The 20021-nt window shown below is 33.9% G+C and overlaps 1 long non-coding RNA gene across 1 annotated transcript in view; it reads left to right on the top strand.

Moving 5' to 3' along the window:
- The first annotated feature begins 3531 nt into the window (after window positions 1-3531).
- The window catches only part of LOC106968807 (uncharacterized), a 94787-nt gene continuing 78297 nt past the window's right edge, over window positions 3532-20021 (top strand). The window contains exon 1 of the long non-coding RNA XR_008299720.1: window positions 3532-19478. This is a non-coding gene — a long non-coding RNA (uncharacterized LOC106968807). The remainder of the gene's footprint in view (window positions 19479-20021) is intronic.

Here is a 20021-nt window from a genome sequence, read left to right as displayed (position 1 = left end):
AGCATGCACCCGCTGGCTTTTGCAGAGCAGCAAGAAAGCACTGGGCTGGGATTTGCTCCCTGGCATTAGCAAGTTAGAAGAACACAAAAATGGTGACTTGTAGCACCTTTGTCCCTGGAGATAGTCTCAGCAGGCGTCTGCCCCTCTGGCAGACACTTTAAGATTAGCAAATGAATCTCCTTTACATAGAATCTAGAACTTTTCAAACTGCTGCTTTTGTACTGGTCTCTACAGGGAGTAAGTCTGTCCATAAGCCCTTTTATTTTATTTATTTATTTTTTTAACGTTTATTTATTTTTGAGACAGAGAGACAGAGCATGAACAGGGGAGGGGCAGAGAGAGAGGGAGACAGAGAAGCTGAAACAGGCTCCAGGCTCTGAGCTGTCAGCACAGAGCCCGACGCGGGGCTTGAACTCACGGACCATGAGATCATGACCTGAGCCGAAGTCGGATGCTTAACCAACCGAGCCACCCAGGCACCCCTCCATAAGCCCTTTTAGAGCAGAATCTCAGTTCCCTACAGCTCTTTGGGTCTTCTAGATGTGAACCCTATTGGTTTTCAAAGCCACACATTTTGGGGGTTTGTCTCTTTTTTGTAGGTCTCAAGGATTGGGGTGCCTTATATGAAGAATGATGAACCCCTTACTTCTCGGGGAGAAGCTTGGGATTTTTGAGATCTGACCCAATTGTGGGTTACTAACTTGGTGGTGGGGTTTTTGGTGAGACTCTTTCTACCTTTCTTAACCATCTCAATGTGGCCCTTGTACCATTTGTTGTGAAGGAGCTGTACAGCTACTTTTTGGATCTTTTTCAGAGGGAATCGTTCCAAATGTATCTGTAAATTTGGTCTGTGGAGGAGGTGAGTTCAGGATCTTCTGTGCTGCCATCTTGGATTGCCTCTGGAGATAATTAATCAAGTAATTTCTTCAGGTAAATACTTAATATAAGGCAAAGCCTGACTAAGACAGACTGGAGTTTTGAAAACACATAAATAACTAAAAGATTGTGTGATTTTCGTTGTGTGTTTACAAATTTTGCAGTGTAATAGTTGAGAATAGCTTGTAATATTCCAGTTAAAAATTTCTGCTTTTTCTCTTTTCCATGTAGGCCTCATTTATACTACTTCTAGTTTATGTATGATTGCTTTCACATTTTGTATGTTAATACTTGGAAGTATACAACATGAAAGTGAACTGAAAAATTCATGATTGCTACACAGTCCAGCACTGGTTTCAGCTGGTCACAATGTTGCAGTTTGGCTTAATTATAAGAGGAGTCTGAGGCCTAGCGTTTCTGTGACAACTCAAGGTCAGTTGACCTGGATATGTCCTGCCAAACTGTTCCTGTGGAATAAATAGGCTGTGTTTGTAAACAGGATGGCTAAGCATTCTCTCACAAGATTTTAAGTTCACAAAGTATGAGGCAACTAGGTAGAAGGTCAAATGTGAAAGGTAATAAGCCATTTTGGACCTATTCTCTTCGGAAACCTTTGGCTGCCTTAGACTGAGGTCTTGGATATAGTTCACACAAGGCCTTTTGCCAAAAGACTACTGAGAGTTGGCTCAGGCAGGATTCTATTACAAAATCCTCTTCTCTTTTTCTCACTCTTCTGTGTGTGTCCTGCTGTCTGAAGTTTATGAAAATGCAAGGAATTTTATAGAAGCTAAGTATATAAATGAGACAACCAAATAAATTCATATTTTATATAAAATAAATTTAGAATTTTCTTTTTAGGGACAGAAGTCCACACATTGAATGTGTTATGACAAATACTTGCAAAATTAATTACAAATTATATTTTAGAAAAAGAGTTAAGTTTATCAAACTAACAAAGAAGATTGAAAATACTTGCAGAAAACTTTGGGGCTATTATAGGCTTTTTAAAAAGATACTATATATCTGTTTCACCTAAGCCACCAGAGGCAGTCTTTAAATAGTAGTGAGATATTTTAATTAATGAGATCTTTTTCCGTTATATGTTACACCGCTGAGTGTTAAGATTTGCTCTGTATTATGAAGAAAAAAGATATAATTAGTTGTCCTCGAAATTTTTTTTGTCTTGATTTAGGTTTATTACTGTTGTTATTCTTCCTCAGAGGAGGAATGCATTCCAGGAATACAAAAACCAAAGTGAATGTTACATTTACTTTCTCTGGCAATAAAGCTTGGCTTCAAGAGCCTTCTTCAGTTTTTTTGGCTATCATACTTGTCTTCATTACTAGTTTGTTTTCTCATGCTTATACACAACTTCAGGATTACAAGTTCTGACTTGGTCAGTTCTAGTATATTTTCATTTTTGGGTCTGTTGATAAAGTTAATGAAGATGTAGTCAGTGGATATTCTTTTTTAAAATTTAATTTATTTATTTTAAGTAATTTCTACACCCAACATGGGGCTTGAACTCATGACCTGGAGATCGAGAGTAGCATGCTCTTCCACCTGAGCCATCCAGGCACCCTGGCACTGGATATTCTTAATGTATAAAAAAAGTGGGGCAAGGGACAATGAAAAGACGGCAAAACAATGATCTCAAACACAAAGTATAAGCCACAGACCGTTTTAACTGTCAATAAACATGTGCGATAGTAGCAGTTACAAAGAAATCACCCCAATAAATGGAAATACAAAAACATTTTATTAGGAAATTTAGAGTAACTCCTAGTGGAAACCAAAGCATGCAGTTTGGATCATAAACAGTGATACCCTGGCTTTCATTATCTTGTACTAATGAGGATAAGCATGGGAAGGATGGGACTTTCCACTGTGTTTCATAAAGTCTGATTTCTTTTTTCCTTGTAGAAAAATAGAACAAAACCATTTATCTTTTAAACAATTTTCTGAGAATATCATAATTCACAGGTGGACTTGTCTTTATCTACTTTCTCCAGAAAGCTCTAAAAAAAATTCTGTGAAGTTTGGAATGCATTTGCCATTATTTTATTTTCCTTAAATTTCTTGGTTTTAGGAACACTGTTGAAACATAAAGTATTATATGTGTTGATAAATAGATTTCTCCTCTCTGTTCTTTTTTTATTAAACAGAAGGTCAAGTTCATCTTCCTTTATTTTAATGTCTTTCAATCAGACTGTATTGGACAAATTTGAAAATGGCAACTTTTAAAAGAATGTATTTAAAACTTTGGGCAGATTTTTACTTCTTTTTCCCATAAAAAGTTTTCAAAGAAAACTTGAAAAATGTTTACTTCTTTAAAAAAAAAATTAAACTTAAGAAAAGTAACCCTGGACAAGTCACTGAGCCTTTTTGAATCTTTTTTTTTAATAAATAAAATGAAGGCTAGAAAATCTTTAAGGTTTTCCCCAGTTCCAAACTAAAGTTGCATCTGACCAATACTGTTTCTAGGACTCAAGAACTCTGACTTTCTGATGAGGCCAGCAAGTAGGACCTTACTAGGGCCTAAAGGAGAGGAGTCAGCTGATCCCTGGTAGAACCAGAGATTGATATTCCTGGTATAACATCTCTACTAAGAGCCAGGCATGAAAGGACCATTTAAAGTTTAAAGGACCATAAAAGTATAGATATTAGGGGTGCCAGGGTGGCTTAGTCGGTTAAACATCTGAATCTTGGTCTTGGCTCAGGTCATGATCTCATGGTCTGTGGGATTGAGCCCCACGTTGGGCTCTGTGCTGGCAGCGTGGAGCCTGCTTGGGATTCTTTCTCCCTCTCTCTCTGCCCCTTCCCTGCTCAAGCTCTCTCTTTCTCTCAAAATAAATAAATATTTTAAAAAGTTTAGACATTAGTTCATTTTCATACCTTGGCTCTTATGAATACTGTTGCAAAGAACATGGCAGTGTAGATATCTCTTCAAAATCCTGTTTTCATTTCCTGTGGATGTATACCCAGAAGTGTGATTGCTAGATCATATGGTAGTTCTATTTTTAATTTTTTGAGGAACCTCCATACTGTTCTTCATAGTGGCTGTACCAATTTACATTCCCACCAACAGTGCACAGGGGTTTCCTTTATTCCACATCCTTGCCAATGCTTGTTATCTCTTTTCTTCTTGATGACAGCCTCTCTAACAGGTGTGAAGTGATATCCCATTGTGGTTTTGATTTCTATTTTCCTGATGACTAGAGATGTTGAATACCTTTCAGGTACCTGCTGGACATTTGTCTGTCTCTGGAAAAATGCCTGTTCATTTCTCTGCCATTTTTTTTTTCTTCCAAGATTTTATTTAAATTCAAGTTAGTTAACATATAGTTTGTATCCGTTAGTAGAATTTAGTGATATAACACCCAGTGCTCATCCCAACACATGCCCCCCTTAATGCCCATCACCCATTTATCCCATAACCCCACCCATCTTCCCTCCAGCAACCCTCAGTTTATGAGACAGAGACAGTCTTTTTTTATTTACTTAAACAAATTTTTTTTTATGTTTATTTATTTCTGAGACAGAGAGAGACAGAGCATGAGTGGGGGAGGGGCAGAGAGAGAGGGAGACGCAGAATCAGAAGCACGCTCCAGGCTCTGAGCTGTCAGCACAGAGCCCGATGAGGGGCTTGAATTCACAAGCTGTGAGATCATGACCTGAGCCGAAGTTGACCGACTGAGACACCCAGGCTGAGACAGAGACAATCTTAAGCAGACTCATGGTCAGCACAAGTCCGACAAGGAACTCAATCTCACAACCATGAGACCAAGACCTGAGTCGAAATCAAGAGTTGGATGCTTAGCTGACCTAGCCATCTGGGAGTTCCATTCTTTCTCAAGATTGTTATGGCTATTCAGGGTCTTTTGTGATTCTATACAAATTTTAGGATTCTTCATTGTATTTATGAAAGATGACCTTGGGATTTTGAAAGTGATTGCATTGAATCTGTAGATTGCTTTCAGTAATATGGATATTTTAACAATAGTAATTCTTCTAATCCATGAACACAGAATATCTTTCCATTTATTTGTGTTTTCTTCACTTTCTTTCATTAGTGTCTTAGAGTTTACAGAGTATAATTCTTTCACCTCCTTGGTTAAATTTATTCCTAGGTATTTTATTCTTTTTGTTGTAGTTGTAAAGGTGGCTGTTTTCTTAATTTATCTTTTAATATAAAAAGTTAGTTTATAGAAACTCAACTGAGTTTTGTATATCGATTTTGTGTCCTATGACTTTATGAAATTTGTTGATTGATTCTAACAGGTTTTTGGTGGAGTCTTTAGGGCTTTCTACATGTAATATCATGTCATCTGCAAATAGAAACAGTTTTACTTCTTCCTTCCCAATATGAATGCCTTTCCCTACTCCCTTGATCTTGCCTAATTGCTCTGGCTAGGACTTCCAGTACAATGTGAATAAAAGTGGTATAGTAGTCATCTTTTTCCTAATCTTAGAGGAAAAGCTTCTTGTTTTTCACCATTGAATATAGTGTTATTTGTGGCTTGTCATATATGGCTTTTGCTGTGTTGAGGTATGTACCCTCTATATGTAGTTTGTGAAAATTTTTATCATGAATGGATGTTGAATTTTACAGATGCTTTTTTTGCATATATTGAGATGATCATATGATTTTTATTCTTCATTTTGCCAATGTGTATCACATTGATTGCTTTACACATGTTGAATCATCCTTGCATCCCTGGAATAAATCACAGTTGATCATGGTATCTGATACTTTTAGTGTACTGTTAAATTTAATTTACTGGTATTTGGGGTGCTTGGGTGGCTCAGTCACTTGAGCATCTGACTCTTAATTTTGGCTTGCATTGTGGTATTGAGACTCATGTTGGACTCCGTGCTGAGTGTTGAGTGTGGAGCCTGCTTAAGAGTCTCTTCCTCTTCCTCTGCTCCTCTCCCCTGTCATGCTCTCTCTCTTTCTAAAATAAAAAATCAAAATTAAAAAAAAATGATTTACTAGCATTTTGTTGAGGATTTTTGCATGTGTATTCATCAAAGATGGTGGCTATAATTTTATTTTCTTTTAACTTTTTTTCTTATAATGTCTTTGTATAGGTTTTCTTACCAGGGCAATAATGACCTTATAAAATAAGTTTGGAAACGTTCTCTCTTCTAGTTTTTGGAAGTTTTTGACTAGAACTGTATTAATTCCTATTTGAATTTTTTTAAAAATAGAATTCACCAGTGATGGTGTCTGGTTCTAGACTTTTATTTGTTATTGTTTTTGATTACTGAATCATTCTCCTAACTAGTAATCGGTCTGTTCAGATTTTCTGTTCCTTTTAGATTCATTCTTGGTCAGCTGCATGTTTTTAGGAGTTTATTCATTTCTTCTAGGTTTTCCAGTTTGTTGGCATATAATTATTTATAGTAGTCTTATATGATCTTTTGTATTTGTGTGGTATGAGTTTTAATGTCTCTTCTTTCATTCCAATTTTATTTGTTTGAGCTCTCTTTTTTCTTGGTAAATCTTGCTAACAGTTTATTTTGTACATCTTTTCAAGAAATTAGCTCTTGGTTTTACTGATCTTTTCTCTTTTAGTCTCTATTTCATTTAGTTCCTCTCTGCTTTTTGTTGTTTCCTTCCTTCTACTAACTTTGGACTTAGTTTTTTGTTCTTTTTCTAATTTCTTGAGGTGTAAAGTTAGTTTGTGTATTTGGTCTGTTTAATGGTGTCAAGTCCCTTAAGCTATCTTAATCTTTTTCATTCTTTTTTCCTTTTGTTCCTCTTTTTTTCTTTGGATGAATTTGAATGCCCCATCTTTGAATTCATGGATTCTTTTTTTTTTTTTTAACGTTTATTTATTTATTTTGAGAGGAGAGAGAGAGAGTGAGTGAGCGAGCTAGCTCGCACACGTCTGTGGGGGAGGGGGAGAGAAAGAGAGAAAGAGAAGCCCAAGCAGGCTTTGCGCTCAGCACAGAGCCCCACATGGGGCCCAGTCTCAGAGTCAGATTATGACCTGAGCTGAGATCAAGAGTAGGGTGCTTAACTGACTGAGCCACCCAGGTGCCCCTTGAGTTGATGGATTCTTTCTTCCACTTCATCTAGTTTGATGTTGACCCCAGTATTGAATTTTCAGTTTAGTTATTGTGTTTTTAGCTTTGTGATAATGTGTTTAATACTTTTTTATATTGTTCTTTTTGCTGAAATTCCCATTTTGTTCATGCATTGTTCCCAGGACCTTGGTGAAGATCTTTATGACTATTATTTTCAAATCTTTCTTGGATAGCTCACTTATCTCTGTTATGGGAAACCTTTTTGGGGGAGTTTTATCTTATTCCTTTGTTTGGAACATATTCCTTTTTCTTCAGTTTCCTTGACTTTCTGTATTGGTTTGCAACATTTAATAAAACAACCTTCTCCTAGTCTTGACAGAGTGGTCTTGTATAGGAAATGAACCTTACCATTCATCCTGGCCCATACTTTTGATTGTCAAATCTTTATGGTTGTTCATTTCACCTTATTTGTTCTTTATTGTTCAGAATAGTTGAGAGTGTGCCAAGACCTGTTCCCATGTGGGTATTTTCTTATTTGCTAAATGTGTACTTGTCACTTAGCTAGTTTTTGGATTTCGTATGGAGTGAATTGCCTTGTATATAGTTGTACGTTAGCTGAATCCTAGGAGTTGATGAGTCCATGATCCTCCTATCTTGCCCTCTTGGACCAGAAGCAAATTTCAGTACAGAATTTAAAGTAAAGACATCATCTACATGATACACACTGGTATTCCAGCTTGCTTTTAGTTCTATCTTGGTCATTTCTTCTATAGCCCAGCTTTTTGTGTGTGTATGTGTGTGTTACAAAGAATATTCCATTTTATTTTATTAATTTTATTAATTTTATTTTTGTTAAATTTACATCCAAATTAGTTAGCATATAGTGCAACAATGATTTCGGGAGTATATTCCTTAATGCCCCTATCCATTTAGTCCATCCCCCCCCCAAACCCTTCCAGTAACCCTCTGTTTTTTCTCCATATTTAAGAGTCTCTTATGTTTTGTTCCCCTCCCTGTTTTTATATTATTTTTGCTTCCCTTCCCTTATGTTCATTTGTTCTGTGTCTTAAAATCCTCATATGAGTGAAGTTATATGATATTTGTCTGTCTTTGACTGATTTCCCCTAGCATAATACACTTTAGGTCCATCCACGTAGTTGCAAATGGCAAGATTTCATTCTTTTTGATTGCAAAGTAATACTCCATAGCACAGCTTTTTTTTTTTTTTTTGCATGTGTGTGTACATCAGTGGACATATACACACAAATGGAATACTATTCAGTCATGATAAATAAAGAAATCCTGCCATTTGCAACAACATGGACCTTCATGGCATTATGCTATGTGAAATAAGCCAAAGAAAGACCAATACTGCATAGTACCACTTATATGTGGAATTAAAAACAAAACAAAACACCCAACTTCAGACTCATATAATGAATGGCAAAGTGGTTACCAGAGGCTTGGAAGTGGGGGAAGTAGAGGTTGGTAAAAGGGCCTGAACTTTCAGATATAAGGTGTATAATGCATAAGAGCTAACATAAAACATAATGAGCATGGTTAGTAACATTTAAAAAAAGGTATAGAGATTGGAATCTGTCAGAATTCCATTTTGTCAGTTTTGAGTTCTGTGACTTATTTTTGGGTAAATCATTTAATATGTTTGAGGCACAGTTTTTAATTTGTGAACTGGATATTAAGGCTAATATAAGGACATAATAAGTCAATTTATGTAAAAGAACTTCGTAAACTTCAAAGCTTACTACAAAGTTTACCTACTGCTTTTGGTAGATATGAAATTTGTGAATATTGGTACAAAATAACAAAAGCAAATAATTTTCCCCTCTTTCTACAACATTACAATTTATTGTTTATATTAAAATTTTTTTTAATGTTTATTTTTGACAGAGAGACAGAGTGCAAGCGGGGAAGGGGCAGAGAGAGAGGGAGACACAGATTCCAAAGCAGGCTCGAGGCTCTGAATTGTCAGCACATGGCCCGATGTGGGGCTTGAACTCATGAACCACAAGATCATGACCCGAGCCAAAGTCGGACACTCAACCGACTGAGCCACCCAGGCACCCCTATTGTTTATATTTTAAATTAACAGATCTATATGAATAAAAGCAAAGTTAGAGTTTTAATGTAATGTAGTATTTTTAAATTCAGAGCCAGGATTCCTGGATCCTCAAAATTTCTATAACATGAATTAATTTCTTATTGAAAATGAGTCATCATTTGATTACATAATTCACCTGTGATCACTTTGGTCTTGATTCCCCAGGAAAAGGGAAGTGGATAGTTGTAGGTGCTTTGAAGTAAATAAACTATTAAGGGAATAACAAGAAGATTTTAAGTATTTTTTGGTACAATATTTGTGTCAATTAAGATAATTCCCAAATTCTTCACTTTTTCTATAAGCTAAGTGTTAGAGTCAGTGATAAGTATTGATCTTTTTAAAAAAAAATTTTTTTTCAATGTTTATTTTTGAGAGAGCATGACTGGGAGAAGGGCAGAGAGAGAGGGAGACACAGAATCCTAAGCAGGCTCCAGGCTCTCAGCTGTCAGCACAGAGCCTGACGTGGGGCTCAAACCCACAAACCATGAGATCATGACCTGAGCCGGCAGAGTCGGACGCTTAACTGACTGAGCCACTCAGGTGCCCCAAGTGTTAATCTTTTTTAAACTTCTTGATGTCTTCATCTTTCTTCTAGTGTATATGTATTGGTATATGGTCCCTTTCAGCATCACTTAGTTACCAGTAAGTTTGGTGAGCCTCCTACCTATAATATAGGATTGCTTTAGGAAATTTTATTTCTTTCTTATTTCTCCAGCAGTAATAACAGTACTTTTATCAACTGTTATTTGTATTATGTGATAAAGAATTTTAATTATCACTAATATAGGCTAACCAGTATACATTGAAGACTATACATAGTATATATACACATTCATATACACATATACACATACACATGAATACATACATATAATTTTATTTATTTCTCATATTCTATTTTGAATTGCACAAAGCCAAAAATAATTGTCCTTCTTGCTGTTCATTTTTGTAGAGAGATAGAATTAGTTATATCTTCACTCTTTATATTCAAAAATAAAGTACAGAACATCAAAAATTCATACTACTGAAGTATTCCTCTTGGTTATTTAGAGGATATAATTGTAAAACATTTATAATATTAATATTTCATCTGTTCATTGATGAAGTATTGTCACATTTCCAGATGCTTGGTTTTAGATTTTCATTCTTATTTTGGCCAAAGAATTACAAAAATCACAACTATTTTTTTCTTTTAGACTAGGAATATGTAGAAGCTTTATTTGACTACAGAAGAAGAACACTATATTAATCTGGTGTTTTGGTTATGACCATCATTTACATTTTGCTCATTTAAGCAATTTCCTTTGTTTTTTTAAAGAATATGAGAACTTATTTGTGTTCATCAAAGCCTCCATAACATTTGGTGGAAATTCACTTAATAATGGGCTGTGTTACTCTTAAAAATTTTGGGGCGCCTGGGTGGCTCAGTTGGTTAAGCGTCAGACTTCAGCTCAGGTCATGATCTCACAGTCTGTGAGTTTGAGCCCTGAGTCGGGCTCTGTGCTGACAGCTCAGAGCCTGGAGCCTGCTTCGGATTCTGTGACTCCTTCTCTCTCTGCCCCTGAACATCTCACTATCTGTCTCTCTCAAAAATAAATAAACATTAAAAAAACATGTAAAAAAAAAGAAAATTTTCTTGAAGTTCATAGGATGAGAATCTGGTCCTAGATTAAATAGTTTCTAATTTAGATTAAGGCATTCTTAGTAGAATAAACCTATACATTTCTTCTTGTTGGATAAAAAAGGATAATGTAAATAAATAAAATTATTTTTTTGTTTGGACTGAAATTTCAGTGGTGAGTCTACTTGTTTAGGAACTTTTCTTTGGATATTATTGAACATGGTAAATATGTGAAAATGACGCTGTGGATTTGACAACTTTTTTGAGTGGATTTGGCATTTCTTTAGAAAAAAGGAAAATATGGACGTGTTCATTAACAAAGTGGAGACTAACCAAAACAAATCTATATCCAATTTTAAACTATGCACAAATGGACAACTAAAAACTAAAAATTTAAACAACCTGTGGTTTTTAAGGATGTACAAAATGTTATAATAATTTATGTATATGTAGTTCAGTTTTGAACAGGGAAACCCCATTATTTTCTATGTGATTCACATGAGTTTTATAGGATCTATCTTTTACTGTAAATAATGGTGCATGTGAATTTGTCTCTTAAAAACCCTATGATTTTTAACATTGAGACTTTAGATACAGTAATGCTCAATTTTTCTTTCTATAAATAGGGTTTTTAAAAACCTTATCTAGGAGAAATGTCAATTTGTATGTAGTCATCGCTGATGAATAATCTTGAAATTCTTAGTCTAGACTTCTTAAATGTTATTTATTCTAATTTTTCAAATAGTATATTGTATTTTAAGTGATCTATTGAACAAAGTGGTAGTAGCAGTTGTTGTAGAATACCTTTCTATAAAAGATCACACATTTCTTGTAATCAAGTTGGATATTTTCCTTTATGTCAATCTTTAAGAATTATTGGGCAATAGCAACAGGAATGGGGCTCTAAGTTGCATGTCTAATCAGAAAGCATTGTTTTAGAGGGTCTTCCTTTGAAAATTTTAATATACATTTATGTATGCTTTCATATTGTTAATGGGTATGATAAATAGGCTAACAAGTTATTACCAAAATATACAGTGTCAAATAGAAATTAAGGGTCCTCTTGGCATTAAAAATGTGGGCAGTTTGAGTATATTTTTGTTTCCACACATGTGAATATTAGTGTGGGTATATGTATTCAAATTTCTATTTTAATGACCTACATTGTGGACTCACATTGTACATATACCTTACCTAAATACATATGCACATATGTGGCCAAAGAGAGAAATTAAAGTATTCCATTCAATGAATCTGTGCTAGGAGTGAATGTGAGAGGTAAATTTTCTGTTCCTATTGATTTCAACTCCTTTATATGTGCTAGGCTGAGTGTGTTTCTAGGGTTTAAAGACATATAATATGTGTGTGTACTTGAGTACACTTGTATTCATGAATACATATGTATATATACACACATACACATACATATACAAGTATATATATGTACATATGTATGTATTTTAATACAATATAAAATGCAGGCCAGCTAAATCATCTGGTATTCAACTAAGGAAAAAAGATAACTGTCTATGAGAGGAAGTATGTTGGTCTTCAGTGTGCATTGTACAAAAGGATTTTGACCATATGCAAATTTTTGTGTGCTCACTTTAGATCCTAATCCCTGAGAAAGAGGTCACTTAACTAGTGTATTTTGTTTGTTTAATTTAAAAATTATAATAGTCTGCTAGACAGTTTTAATCTACTTTAAATCTATTTTAATAGATTCCTGCACCAGCCTGTACTATGGTGATTTCCCAGATGCATATTGTAGGAGGCCCAAAGAAGCATAATACTGTGGGTTAAATTGTCAGCTTTGACATTGATCCCCATTAGGCCCAGGCCAGTTTCTTTACTGCTAGTACCCTATATTTTTGTGTGGATGTTTTGTGTTTGTTTTTATAGAGTGTCCAAAGTACTTTCAACATGCGTATCATTTAATCTTGCCTGTCATGTACTCACTAAATATCTGAGGAGTGAATGAAAAACCGTGTCATAGATATAATGGTTCCCATTTTAAGGATGAAGAAACTCAAGCACAGATAAAGGCAAATGTATTATCTTAGAATGAAAAGAGCTGGTTTCATATTCCATTTCTGGAATTATGTGATCTCTGGAAAATCCTTATCTTTTTAGTCTCTTTTGTCTCATTTGTAAAATGGGTTCTGAGGGTTATTGGGAGGGCTGAATGAGATAATCTAAGTGAAAATGTTTGGAACTATAAGTTTCCATACAAATGAAAAGCCAAAATTACAGTAATAATTACATTATCAATTGCGTAGTCATCAGTTTATTAACATTGGAAAAGAACAGTTCAGTGCTCTTTCTGCTGTTTCCACACAATCTCAGGTCTAGAGACACTAGGTCTATTTATTACTAATTCTGTACCCCATTACTAATATTTATCATAAATGAAATTTTGCAGAACTCTTGTTATCATGAGCCCAATTTTTAGAGGTCATTTTTTGCCTGTAACATATTGCAAAAGTCCTTTGAATCTCTTCTGGAAAGAAGAATATAAGCCTGATTAGATATGACATTTAAGTTTCATGGCATGAGTATATGAAATAAGTTATCTAATTATTGTTGCCCAGCAACATTCTAAATCTATAAGAAAAATACCTAGTTCATATTTCATATTTCTTAAATTTATTTCCCTTTTTGATGAGATTTTTGAGGGTATCTTGGAGTTACCTAGCTTTTTTTTCCCATGTACTTTGAAACAATGGGATTACACTCTGAAACCTACAATAAACAAATAAGCTAACAAAAATTAAACCATTACAGGAGAAAATGTGAAATGGAAGTATATAATCAAGTAAATGGGAAAAAAAACTTTATTTTATTAAATGAAGGATTGTAGAAGACTAACAGGAGATATCACTAGTGTATTTCTTCCTTGGTAGTTGTTTTCTTTCAGGAAATATCTTATCAGCTGGAGAGAGTTGCTCTTTTCTTTGAAGTAAGCTCTGGTTTCTCTGAAATCAGATTTTGTATTCCCCAGGCTCCACTCTGCAATGCCAGCGCAAACATACATTAGCAGCTGTACAACTTTTAAAGAGTTTGCAAGGAGGTATCAAGCAATTACTTATTCCATTTTCGACCTTTAGAAGTTTTAAAAAAAATTCTAGAGTGGTAGGGAGAGGAAAAATAAGACAGTTTAAATACACTTCATGAAAAAAATAATCATGTAAATTAATTGAAAGATTGCATTCTGTCAGTGAGAGATTCAGGGAAATATTCCTATTATATATATATTTTATAAACAAACTACATACTGGTTTGTATTAACTCTGTAATTGAGTAAATCTGTTATCAGGTTTTTTTGTTTGTTTGCTTTTTTTTTTTTTTTCTAGTTTGGTATATATGTGCTATTCTAGTGAACCTTTTGTTAACTAGTGCATTGTATAGTGAAACAATTCTAAATAAAATAGTGAGATCTCTTTGATGATTTGAAGGGCTCAGATTATTCTGTTCTAGTCTCTAAACTTCACAGAGGTATACTGCTGGTTTAATACTTGACCATGCTGCTATGCATTTCAAGTATCTCTAACTTTGTGTATCTGTTTGTGGTGCCCTGAAAAGATGGTGTCAAAACATCTGGGCTATAGTCCTGGCTTTTCTACTTAGTAGTTTTGTGTCTGTGACAATTCATTTAACTTCTTTTGCCCTTAGCATCTTGATTTGTAAAACAGGGCTAATAATACTTGCCCACATAACTCATAGAGTTGCTATGCAGCTTAAGTGAAAATATATGTGAAAATGCCTTGTAAATTGTAAAGGGCTGTTAGATATACCTTTAAAATACCTTCTTCAGAATGAGAACAAGTATAAAGGATAAAGTAAAAATTAACTGTATTTGTTATTTCTGTTTACTAATGTTCATATGAGAGATGACAATCATAATCTTTATTCAGTAGGGTGGGAATACTTCAGAAAGGCCAAATACTCTGTCTGTTGTCAATAGAGGATTAGAGAGTTTAACATAGGACATAGATTTTATTTTAGGTCATGTATATTCTTATATTTGACATTGATTTCAGCTCTAGAATCTTGTAATCTTACTTTTTGATCTTGTTGTTTACCTGTATACTATGTATGAAAATAATTTGAGTGTCTGTGTATTTGTGCGCAGTATATTTGCATGTAATGTATATATACATTGTGTCTGGGCAAATCAAAGTACTGCAAAGGTATATGAATACATAACTTCTTTTGAGGAATTCACTCATTCATTCATTTTTGTGCCATTATTTGTGCCAGGTTACAAATTAATTGTCCTGGCTCCCGTATTTGATTACACTAATTATGAAAACTTGGCTGTCAGTTTGTTGACTGTATGATTATTGGTTTCTGTTCATATTATATACCCTTTCATCAGATCATCAAAATCTTCACTGGATGTAGATATTGTTAAGGATGCATTCTCTTTTCAGTCTATTATTTTAAATTTAAATATTAAAGGTTCAAAATTGATTCACAAAAGAGATAAAAATGGTGTATTTCTTAGATGCACAGCTGCAATTTGAGGAAGTTCTTCCGGTGTTCTGTCTCCATTGAGTCACCTATTTATTGAGGCCCAATTTATATATAGCAGACAGGAGAGATTTCCTAAAAGTGAAAGGAACAGTTGGTATTTTGTTTTTGCTATCGTCCACTTATTAACACATATTTATTGATCATTTGCTCTAAGTCAGACACTATGGTAGATGCTGGGAATAAATTAGGAGTAAATTACAATCTAGTGGAGAATATGGAATTAAATAATTTCAGAATTAAATTAAAACAGTTATAAATACTAAGGAGAAGTATGTGGTTTTAGGAGAACAGAAATTTGAGAGAAATAGAAAAAGTAATAAAAATATATATATGAATGATAAAAAGAAGTGAGAAATTTCCCTATCTAATCAATAACAACATTATTTCATGTATCTTATATATCACAGACTTCTAGTGGTAAGAGTTTTGATAAAATTATATAGTTGGAAGTAATTTTCTACTGGCTATATACACTTAATTTTGAGGTAATAAGGAATTCTATAAAATGGTTTATAAAAGTTATGTTAAATTTAAAACCTGAACCATAAGAGAAAAACCCCATGGTTTTATTTTATATGCTTGAAATTGGTGGAATAAATCCATATGTTAAATTATCTCTTTACACATATCCCTTTCTTGTACACAGTGTTCCTTTGCCTTAAAGTGTAGGAAAATACAACTTTGGAAACTATGAAGATAGCCAAAAATTCTTTTCCTTAGATATTAATGTAAGCATTAAGAATTTATATTATTTTTTCATTGATGATTTTACTCTTTTGAAGTTTAACTTTATAAAGGGAACCCGTTAGTTTCACTCTAAATTTTTCAATTTTGCTTTGTTACATGAACTATTCATACTGTTGTTTGAATTCATAAATTACAAGAAATTTAAGAAATCAAAAGATTTTTAGTTTTATAAAATATTTTGCTTCTCTTAAAAATTTTTTAAAGTTTATTTATTCTGAGAGGAGAGAGGGAGCTCATGTGGGAGGGGCAGGGAGAGAGGCAGAATCCCAAGCAGGCTCCACACTGTCAGCACAGAGCCCGATGTAGGGCTCTATCCTACGAATTGTGAGGTCATGACCCAAGCAGGAACCAGGAGTCCAATGCTGAGCCACCCATGAACCCTGACCGTTCTCTTTATTTTTTTAATCACAGCTTAAATCTAAGTCTTTGAGTTGTATATTTTAATCATGAGAATAGTGCACTTACGTTCATTCCCACCCACCCCACCCCTTCTTTTTTGGTAATTTTCAATTATTTATTTATTTATTTATTTTTTTGTAATTTTAAATTTAGATTTATCAAAAAGTAACAATTTTTTGCATGTTCAGTATTTGGCATAGAATATTTAGTATTAGATGTTACTAGAAATACCAAACAGATAATACTTTGTCTCTCTTCTCTTTTAATCCTTGGACTTAAAAAAAGGTGTTCCTTTAAGTAGCCCTGTATTTTACAACCAGCAGTGTTATCTTGGCTCTGAATAGATGAGAATATAAAGGAAGTTTGATTGTTTCAAACTACGTTGTAATTTTGTACTCAAATACATTGTAATCTTATCTGTTAACTCCTGGTTTATGGTGGTCTCTAGGAGTGTCAACTTTATAATTAAGGTTAAGGAAGCTTAAAATGCTTTTTCCCCCCTTTGAGTAGGGGGCATGCTCTTCCCTAATTTTCAGCCCTTGTACTGCAAGCTTGAATTTTTCCATATGTTAAAAAATACTTATGTCTAGTAAGAATACTGCCTCCCCCTCCCCGCCATCAAGTTTGAGAAGTTAATTTCAGAGCATTGTTAAGTTGTATATATATTTTATGATAGGTGATAGAAACCAGAAATGTGTCAATAATTATGCTACAGAATAAACTAAAAAGTAAGAGTTAATTACCATCATTTCCTGCCTTTTGTACCACCTTCCAAAATAACCCCAAAGCCTCACCATTCAATAATAGTCATGTACATCTTACAACAGATCATAAGCAGTTAAACTTAATCTCCTTTGCTCTGAACATTCTTGTTATACACTTTGTGATGTAAGTAAAAGTTGTGTGTGTGAACAGCAGAGATCTAATTCTTCCACATTCTTTGGATGCATGATAACATGGGTAGAGCACTGAATGAATTGTGATCTCTGGTTAATGTTACACATGTGAGTAGTTGTATTTGTCTTTCTTTCTTCATAGGATCTTCAATATTTTTATAAAATGGGGCATAAATATGCATTAGAATTATGCATATGTTAAAAATTTTTGTGGGGTGCCTGGGTGGCTCAGTCTGTTAAGCATTCAACTCTTGGGTTCGGCTCAGGTCATGATCCCACCATTAGTGGGATCGGGCTCCCTGCTGTCAGCACGGAGTCCGCTTGGGCTTCTCTCTCTCCCCCTCTCTCTCTCTGTCCCCGCACCTGCTAGCATATGCACTCTAAGAATATGCACTCTAAGAATGCAGTATATATGGAGAATCACATATTCTGTTCAGGATCTTGGGATAGCCACATGAAAATCAACCTATTAGAAGAGTTTCCAGCTTTGCAAAATGAGTTTGAGAGCCGTGGATCCCTGACCAGCTGATCATTTATTTTACTCTTCTATTTTTTTGTCTGTTGTATGGACAGTTAGACAGCAGTAAGGGAATTTGGATTTCAGGTATGCAGATTTTTCACACTTTGATACAAAGGGATGATTATTCTAAACAACTTATAGTACATATTTAAAAGAAGAAATGAAACTGGATTGAAAGTTCCCATCTTATAAAAATTGACAGTGAATGCAGAGACTCTCTAGGTCATCCTGTACAAATGAGCAAACGTGGTGAATCGAATACAGAAAGTTAATACAAACTGGTATTAGAAAGTTAGTATGAACTGCCTGGATCCCTGGTTCAGTGCTACCTTGACTATTTTATTTAATATTTTTTAATACTTCTAATTATAAGATAAACACATGGTTATTCCATTTGGTATATTTAGAATCTAAGTAAAATAACACGTTTTTGAAATTTCTTTGTTGGACCTTTGAAAATTAATTGTAAAAATCAAGTTAGTAACTATGCAAGTGTATTGTGTCATAGCTTTTGCTCCATTGTTTGCTTTTCTCAATGTTATATATGTATTCATTGAGACTATATATAAGAGAGTTGATCACCTGGCTTTAGATCTCCAAGTATGATAAATATTTAAACACTGTTTACTTTCAAAAAGTTATTTAAAAATTTAAATAGGTAAATATTTCAAAGAAGTGAAAGGGAAACATTTAAAGTAGGAAATATTAGAAAAAGTAAATGGGAAATATTTCAAACATACTAAAAACCAGATTCATCAGTTTTAACAAATACTAGTATTCTGGCATATTTGCTTTATATGTTTTTGTTGTTCTAAAGAAATGAAAGGTCACAGAGACTGTCAAATCCCTTCACATTCCATTCCCACCCACTTCACTTCCCCAGGAGTAACTGCTATCCTGAAGTTGATGTGTATTCTTCCTCTAAGTTTTTATATTTCTGTGTATGTATGTACCCATACATTATATAGCCCTGCTCTGCCAAATAGGGTAGACACATTAATATCTGACTCTTTAAACTTAAATTAATTAAAATAAAATACATTCAGTTCCTCAGGAATGTTAGCCACATTACAACTGTTTAATAGCCACATGTAGCTTAGGCTACTGTATTGGGTGTGCAGATACACAACATTTTTATCATTGCGAGAAGTTCTCATATAAACCATTGTTTGCATGTTTTTAAGTTTATTTATTTTAATGTTTTTTAAAGTTTTATTTTTGAAAAAGAGAGAGATCGAGCATGAATGGGGAAGGGGCAGAGAGAGAGGGAGACAGTGAATCCAAAGCAGGCTTCAGTCTCCGAACTGTCAGCACAGAGCCCCAAGTGGGGCTTGAACTTACAAACCATGAGATCATGACCTGAGCTGAAGTCATATGCTTAACCAACTAAGCCACCCAGGTGCCCCCATTTTTTGCATGTTTTAAACTTCATACAAATGGTATTATACTTTTAATATTCTGGAGATTAGTTTTAACTCAGCATTATGTTTTTGAGATTTATCTGTAATGACACACTGAATTATGGACATTTAGGCTATTTTCAGTTTTTAATTGTTAAAATAATGCTGCAGTGAGCACTTTTATGCATGTTTCTTTACACATACGTGTGAAGGCTTTCTTTTTTTTTTTTTGGGTATGCATTTCTTTGTTGTAATCATTATCAACCTCACGCACTGAGGCCAAATCATTCCTTAAAGTAGCTATTTCAACTTATGACTCAACCAGCACTCTGTAAGATTTCCTTTTTTTCATATAGTTGCTGAAACTTAATGTAATTGGACTATAGTATCAAATGTTATTTTGTTTTAATTTGCATTTCCCTAACATTTAGTGAAGTTGAGCAACCTTTTATATGTTTCTTGACCATTTGGATTTCCTTTTCTGTGAAATACCTATTTACATTTCTTTTTTTTTTAATAGTTTTTTTTCTTTTTGATTTAGAAGTTCTTTATAATAATTCATTTTTGGTTGCATGCTTTATAAATTTGTCCTATTTGTGCCTTTTTACTTTGTTTATGGTGTTTGGTATATTATATAGGAGTTTTAAAATTTACTATGTAAGAAGTTTTAGCTTTTCACTTTAATGCTTATAATTTTTTGTATCTTGCTGAAGCAAGTTTTACTTATTTGATGTCATATGGTTAATTTCCTGCTTTTTTCCTTAGAAATGTTATAATTTTGCTTTCTAGATTTAGCATTTTAAAATTACCTGGGATTTATTTTGTGAGACAGTGATCTAATTTTTTGCCCATATATGTACCTAATTTTCTTCAG

The sequence above is a fragment of the Acinonyx jubatus genome, chromosome A1 (assembly GCF_027475565.1).
Source record: "Acinonyx jubatus isolate Ajub_Pintada_27869175 chromosome A1, VMU_Ajub_asm_v1.0, whole genome shotgun sequence".
NCBI lineage: Eukaryota > Metazoa > Chordata > Mammalia > Carnivora > Felidae > Acinonyx > Acinonyx jubatus.
The sequence above is the reverse complement of the archived record's forward strand: the minus strand, read 5'-3'. Positions and strand labels throughout refer to the sequence as shown.